This window comes from Triticum aestivum, chromosome 3A, assembly GCF_018294505.1.
Source record: "Triticum aestivum cultivar Chinese Spring chromosome 3A, IWGSC CS RefSeq v2.1, whole genome shotgun sequence".
Taxonomy (NCBI): domain Eukaryota; kingdom Viridiplantae; phylum Streptophyta; class Magnoliopsida; order Poales; family Poaceae; genus Triticum; species Triticum aestivum.
Window position 1 is genome coordinate 26789999 of NC_057800.1, and position 8501 is coordinate 26798499.

General features: G+C 40.4%; 1 pseudogene; it reads right to left on the reverse strand.

The window, feature by feature from the left end:
- LOC123056670 (wall-associated receptor kinase 3-like) overlaps positions 1-8501 on the reverse strand; it is a 42553-nt pseudogene that overhangs the window by 19870 nt on the left and 14182 nt on the right.

The window sequence follows — 8501 nt, forward strand, 5'->3', positions numbered from 1 at the left end:
GAGAGAGAGAGAGAGGGTAATAAACTCAGGCGGAGGTAATAGTACCAGCTTTTAGGAGCAAGCAAGGTCTTGTGAGCTGTGACACCACTCTACCTATCTGCCTTGGCTTGATTTTCCAGCAGCTTGCACAGTACGCCTGTGTATAGGTAAAATATACCTTCATCGGCTAACAATATGCTGGGAGAGTCCCTTGCCAACATTATGCTTTCAGAAGTATTGGTGGACAAACAAACATTTACCCAAGTAGACAACTTCCCACCAATTTCATCTGTTATTGATAACAGACTCCGAAATCTAATTCATGCTTCTTAAGTTACTAAAGCGTGTATATATTACCAATTGCTTCTGTAGGTGCAAGAAATCATAATTTAATTAGCAAAGTGAACAAATAACGTATCCATCCATACAGATACACGCTACATTTGCAATCCTACCTTGTTTCAAAAAACATTAGCAATCCTAGCTACATGCATCCAACTTTGTTAGCTAGGAGTGCCCTAGCTGCTGCGACAGCATAAGCACACTGCAGCTCACCAGGATGGTGGGTCGAAGGCGAGAGGGACCTGGTGACAGTGGAAAGCATAGCTGCTCTAGCTCATGGTGATCTCCCCTGAGCAATATTCGACATTGATCCAAAGTAATAGTTAGTGAATGGAAACACTAAACATGGCCTAGGAGCCTGTTGGGATCTCATGTAGGCTTTGAGGGAACTTAATGGAGAATTTTATAGGCAGACCAAACATGTGGTGAAGCCCACTACGCACCTAGGGTCATTTTGATCTTTGCAGGTAAGAGAATGGGGATGTCTTACCTTCAATCTAGCAGCCACCAACACAAGTGACGAAAATCTGATTGGCCTCCTTTCAAGAAGAGAAAACCAACAGAGGAAGTTTGCAGGAAGGGCTTGAAACCAAGGGAACTCCTCCCAAAGGTTGTGACGATTCAGATCCACTACCTTGTCTCCTTCAAGTTGTGATTCCACATCAATCTACTCCTAGCTCTCAACCTGAGCCTGATGTTCCAGCATCTTTACATATACTACCCCTGTGTACATGTAAATTTTACCTTCAACGGCTAACAATATGGTGGAAGAGTCTCTAACCAACATTATACTCTTGACATAATTATTGGTGGACAGACAAACATTTACCCAAGTAGACAGCTTGCCGCCAATTTTCATTTTACTTACATACTCCAAAATCTAATTCATGCTTCATAAGTTACTAAAGTAGGTAAAGATTACATATTGTTTTTGTTGTTTCAAGAAATCATACTCCTTCGTTCACTTATACAAGGCCACTATGGAATATACATTTTGCATCTATACAAAGCCACCAACAGTAATCAAGGAAAAATTAATGACATGTTCTCGTACTAACAATCATTTTAATACTTGCATGCATGCAGTCATAATGATAGTCCACTACTTCCTCACTCAGTTTCCTTGCATGCATTCGGCGTATTAATGATCTGAGCAAATGAAAAGAAAAACTGACTTGCAAATCAGACATTAAATTCTACATTGATACCTATAATTTATATTTGTGGCCTTGTATATAAAAATGGAGGAAGTATTCTAATTAAGCAAAGTGAACAAAAAAGGTGTTCATCCATAAAGATACATCCGGCTAGGTTGATTTTCAATATGGCATTGAAGTCTTCTGTTACGCTGTTAGTAGTGGTGTTGTAGAACCGCCGTGTGCCACGGGTAGCATCACCCGGGCTTCTGGGCACGGCATAACGGACAACTCGGGCACCTGGATCACCAGGGTGGTACCTCTCAGAACTGGTGTCTTGTTCATGCAGGTGATCTCAAAGCCCGGGCAGACGCAGTCTATGCTGATGGCGAAAGGGTAGAGGATGTTGATGACGCTGCAGCTCGCCCGACATTGTGGCCTCGGGCAGTGGCAAAGCTGCCCAAAAATTATTGGGTGGTCCAGATAGTGCAAACAGTGATATCAAAATAAAAACAATTGCATTATTGTTGGATAAACTCCATGTAAAACTCCTTTTTGCTCCAACCCAGGGTGGGCCATGGCCCTTTGAGCCTTTCCATAGCTCCGCCGGTGGCCTCGGGGTGAGGCTCTCCATGGCGACCGCGATTGCTGCAAGAAACAATGCAAGAAGCAACTAGGATGCCGTCGATATCACTCCTTTGTTTCTCAACACCAATTTGAATTGCTAGGTTGCCTTCCTTGGCTACTGGCTACTTAAGTAGGAGTAGCGTTTTAGTCATTGTTAATTACAAAAAGTTTCCTGTGGCTGTGCCATCTCCATCTCTCAATGCAAAACCATGGAAGCAATAATGCCACAACAATATGAGACATACTTCGCCAACCACAATTTGTTTTCTGTGAAATTTTATATTGCCTATTGTAGCATATAGGAAAAGGAAGTGGATAGACTTCCCATGAACTCCTCAAGTCCTCGGCATCGAATATTGAACTGGCTTGAGCCATACAAAATGTGTTTGTCGATCTACGCTAGCTCATTTGTCCTGTCTTGTCTCCACTGAGACAATCGATCCAATGAATGCACCACCCAAATTTAACTAGCGTGGCTTGCAAGAAAACGATATGATTATTTCCTCTGTGAACGAGGTTGGATCATGACCGACCAACTACATGCAAATAGGTTGTAGTTGTTAATTCGATCCAACAGGGCTAAGTCACTCTGTCCGAGAGAAGAAACGAGCACTATTATGCCGAAAGGGTAGGGGACCTTGATGCCGCCGCAGCTCGCCTGGCATTCTGGCCTCAGGGTGAGTCTCTCGCTCTCCACGGCGACCGCTATTCCTGCCAGAAACAATGCAGGCAGCAGCAAGGATGCCGTCGACATCACTCACTCCTTTGTTTCTCAACACCACAATTTGCATTTGCTAGGTTGCCTTGCTCTTGGCTACTGGCTAGTTAAGTAGTACTAGCTTTTAGTCATTGTTAATTACAGAAAGTTTGCTGTGGGTGTGCCATCTCCATCTCAATGCAAAACCATGGAAGCAATAATGCCATAACAATATGAGACTTCTCCGTCAACTAGTCATCGACATATAATATCGGACGGGCAAGTGGTATCTCAAGCTACATTAGCTCGTTTGTCCGGACTTGTCTCTACTGAGACAATCGATCCAATGGATGCACCATCCAATTTAACTAGCATAGCTCGCAAGCAAACGATATGATTATTTACTCTGAGAACGAGGCTGGATCATGCCAGCCAACTGCTTGCAATGGGGTGTACTATCTCCATTGGGTTTATTAGGATCTATCATATTTTGGTCTAAAGTTTAACTATAGTTTTAACTAAAAATGTAAACTATATGTCACAAACATTATACCGAGAGTAATCTCTTTCGAGCATCCAACTATATACTCTTTGTCGCATATACTATATTTTGTTAGTCATATAGATGGTCAAAATTTGATCTAAAATATGAGAGAGAGAGAGAGAGAGAGAGAGAGAGAGAGAGAGGTAATGAACTCAGGCGGAGGTAATAGTTGTTAATTCAATCCAACGGGGCTGGTCACTCTATCCGAGAGGTGAGCATGACAGGTCTTACCAGCTTTTTGGAGCAAGCAAGGTCTTGTGAGCTGGGACATGATAATTCCCAAGTGTAGGGAATCATCGTAGCAATTCCCAAAGGTGAAAGTGATAAGTATGGAGTGGCGAACCCACAAGGAGCTAAAGGCAAGATCAATATTCTCTCAAGCCCTATCTGCCACTGATACCACTCTACGTACACCGAACGTTTGCTTTCAACTAGAAACGAAAAATAAAACTACGTTGTGGGTATGAAGAGGATAACTTTGCATGATATCGGAGAGCTAAAATATCTAAGTAGGTGTTGTTATCATAAATTTAGAATACATTACTAAATATTATAAATAGCGAGTGTGGGATAATGATGAGTAGGTGTGTGGAATTGTCCTAGGCAATTGTTAACAAGACCGATAGTCGTCATTGCAATTTCATATGAGGGAGAAGCATAAGCTAACATACTTTCTCTTCTTGGATCATATGCACTTATGATTGGAACTGTAGCAAGCATCCGCAACTACTAAAGATCATTAAGGTAAAACCTAACCATAGCATTAAAGCATCAAATCCCCTTTATCCCATACGCAACAACCCCCTTACTCGGGTTTATGCTTCGGTCACTCAAGCAACCCACTACAAGCGAATCATGAACGTATTGCAACACCCGACAGCGGGAATCCCTCACGCTTGCGCGACACGGGGGGCACAATAGGACAGCACCAAAATAAAACATACAACTCGTATGAATCTAGATCATCAATCAACCCATAGACAAAGGAAATCTACTCAAAACATCATAGGATGGAAACACATCATTGGATCATAATATGTGGCATAAAGCACCATGTTCAAGTAGGGATTACAGCGGGGTGCGGGAGAGTGGACCGCGTAAAAGAGATGAGGATGGTGATAATGATGGTGATGTTGAGGAAGACGATCACCGCGCCGATGATTCCCCTCCCGATGGCAATCCGGCGCCACCGAGAGAGTGGAGGAGAGGTTCTCCCCCTTGTGCTTCCTCCTCCATGGCCTTCCCCTGGATGGGGAGAGGTTCTCCCTCTGGTCCTTGACCTTCATGGTGATGATGGCCCCTCCGGGATCCTCCTCCATAGCCTCCGGTGATGTTGGCCCCCTCCGGCAGGGTGCCAGAGAGGGCCTAGATTGATTTCTCGTGGCTACAGAGGCTTGCGGCAGCGGAACTTCCGATCTAGGTTATTTTCTGGAGTTTTGGGCATTTATAGGAGAGGTTGGCGTCGAGAACAAGTCAGGGGGCCCCACAGGAAGTCCACGAGGCACAGGGGCGCGCCCCCCACCCTCGTGGTGCCCACGGGACTCCCCTTCGGTAGATTTTTGTTCCAGTATTTTTATATTTTCCAGAAAAATTCTCCGTTGATTTTCATTGCATTCCGAGAACTTTTATTTCTGCACAAAAACAACACCACGGTAGTTCTGCTGAAGACATCGTCAGTCCGGGTTAATTCTAATCAAATCATAGCAAAATCATATAAAACTATTGTAAACATGGCATGAATACTTCATAAATTATACGTTGAAGACGTATCAGCATCCCCAAGCTTAATTCCTGCTCGTCCTCGAGTAGGTAAATGATAAAAGAAATAATTTATGAAGTGTGAATGCTAGCAAGTGCATAAATTTGATCAATGATAGTTCGAATCATTTTTTCTAGCATCATTATATATCACAACAGTAGCTCAACTCATAAAACTTCTCATGATCAAGTAACAAGCTATTGACATGTTAAAGTATAGATCATAAACTTTCTTGAGAACTAACAAACCGTGCTCTTAGTCATCAAACAATTGCAATTCATCTTATTTTCGGGAAGAGTCTATGCAAGAGCTTTGATTCAGCAAACCCCACATACTCAACTATCATTTAATCTTTCACATTTGCTAATACTCATGTGATATTAATGGGTTCATTTTAATCGGGCACAGAGAAAGATAGGGGCTTGTAGTTTCGCCTCCCAACCTTTTACCTCAAGGGTAATGTCAACAATAATAATTTATGAAAACCTACATCCAAGTGGATATATCTATCCGAATCGCTCCAACACAAAGTGCTTGCCAAAGGAAAAAGTGTAAAAAGGAAAGGTGATGATCACTGATACTCTTGTATTAAGGGTAGAAGGTAAAAGTAAAAGATAGGCCATTCGTAGAGGGAAGCAGATGTTGTCATGCACTTTTATGGTTGAATGCACAAAATCTTAATGCAAAATAACATCACTTTATATTGCCACTTGTGATATGGACCTTTATTACTACTCAAAAAAGATATGGACCTTTATTATGTAGTCAGTTGCTCTTATTTCTTCGACATCACAAGATCGTATAAAGCTAATTTTCTCCACACTAATAGATCATACATATTTAGAGAACAATTTTTATTGCTTACAACAATGACAACTTACTTGAAGGATATTACTCAATCCATAGGTAGATATGGTGGACTCTAATGGCAAAAGTGGGTTTAAGGATATTCCGAAGCACAAGTAGTATTTCTACTTGGTGCAAAGAATTTGGCTAGCATGAGGGGGAAAGGCAAGCTCAACATCACTACTAGGGAAAAGGCTAGCAGCAGCGCGGGTTTAAGACCTATCAGTAGCGCGGGGTGGTGCGCTACTGATAAGGCGCTACAGCTAACGAATAGCAGTAGCGTGCCTCCACCCACGCTACGGCTAAATCGACTTAGTAGCAGCGAGTTCTAGGAGGAGCGCTGCTACTATTATTTCGTATTTTATTTCTTTTTTATTTCATGTTGTATTCGTACACCTTTACACAAATTTTCATACAACAGGAATTTAAAAATTGTTTTTACATCATAATGAGTTATTACATCACGGGGTGAAAGAACCGTGTGGACTAGTTTCAAGTGGACGGACATCCACTTGAAACTAATCCGCGGTTCTTTCACCCAATGATATAATTAATATCATCATCATCATCATATCATTAACAACTTATCATCATCATCATCATATCATTGGTCACTAGTCGTAATCACAAGTACTCCTCACATCTTCAACTCTAACACATTGTATCACATAATAAACATATTGTACCTCATAGGACCTACTACATTCTCTTAGGACCCACTATATTCTCTAAGGTAAAATAGCAAAAAACAAGATAGCCCCTCGCTCTACATTATGGAGAATGCAGATTATCCTCTCCAATTCTTGCCTTTCGCTTAATGTTGCTTCCAAGAACCTCCTTACGAATGTCCAAACATTTTTTCCACTCTTTGATTAGCATGTGTTCACCAGTTTCAGAAATTCGATATGCACAGGTGAGATCCGTAGGATGACCTGGCTGTAGGTTCAGAACTTCAAGGCGACCATTGTAAGACATCAGATGAGGCACACAATCCATCAGAATTTTCTGTTGAAAAACATAGTAATAACTTCGTAGTTAGCAATGATGTACTAGTTTTAGAAGTATGCAAAAGATGCATGGATGTCGTAATAGTACGTAAAATATCTTATCAGGGTATCTCCATAGAAGTTATCGTGGTTCAACACGTGCACTAGTGGCACGTATTCACCATAATTTGGAGGAGTTCGATAATAGGTATTGTAATTCTCAAAAAAAGTAAAATAAGCAATTAGATGATTTTTCTCCTTATAAGTTAATTCGGAGCCATCAGTGTAGTGGGTTTTGTCTACCATCTTCTGCACATTCTTTGAAGATTCAAAATAAGCTGTCAATGGAAATAAGCTGTCAACTATTTTGAAATAAAAAATATAAATTAGTTAATAACTATGTTTGAGAAACTCACATTGCGGTAGAATCGGAAGCGTATCAATAAGGACCCAAATGTCCATATTGTCTTGCTCGATGTCAGGATCACCAAGATCCATGCTGACAATCATACCCTCATAAAAACCATACATTTTGCAAAGTGCTTCCCAATTTTGGCAACCAAAATGGGTTACGCTCTGAGAATTGTACATATTTACTTCAAAATCGATATCATGATGGGTCCTTAGGTGTATTTTCTTTATTTGAAAATTTTCATGGTCTTCAAAACCCATCCTCTCCAAGACATAGCGTCTTGCATGGCATGGGATAAGCTAGTCGAATTGTAAAAGATGAAAATTAGACATTGAAATAGTTGAAGTCATGCTTAATTATGAAAAAACACTTGTCGTTGTTGCGTACCGTTTCAACATCGAAGGTCTCCTCGAGCTTAATGCTGAAGCGTCGATCTTCATCCAGCTGAACGAACCTGTCGCACATACCTCGATCATCGTGGCACCAACTGCACTCCCCCGAGAGACTGTCGTCGTCCGAGTACGACATTTCCTACGTTCATAATTCAAAGATTAAACTTGTACATATTCTAGCACAAGTCATGCCAGAATTCACGGAAAAATCCGGCAATGACCTTTGCTAAAAAAAGGACATATCGAGCGCCTGAAATTTGTCGGAACGGAAATTAATCAACACTCCGGCAAAACATAGGCCACTCGGAGGTGTAACCAAAACATGAAGTAATTGCTTAAACTAAAAAATAACACCAAATATGGCATGTTCAACTAGTTCTATTAATTCAACTAGTTTTATTAATTCAACTAGTTCTTACTAAATATAAACTTAGTATAAAAAGAAAAAAACTAGTTCTTTCTAAAAATGAAGTAGTTCAACTAGTTATTAATTTACTTACTATACTAGTTCAACTAAAACTTAACTAGTTCAACTAAAAGTAAACTAGTTCTATTAATTCAACTAGTTCTTACTAAATATAAACTTACTATAAATAGAAAGAAACTAGCACATCTACTACTACTAATTAACATCTAACTACTACATCTACTACTAATTAACATGTACTACTACTAATTATACAACTAGTTTACCATCACTACTAGTAATTAATATCCACTACTTCTAAAAATCATTATCTATGAACCGTAAATTAACATCTACTACTACTAAAATCATCTA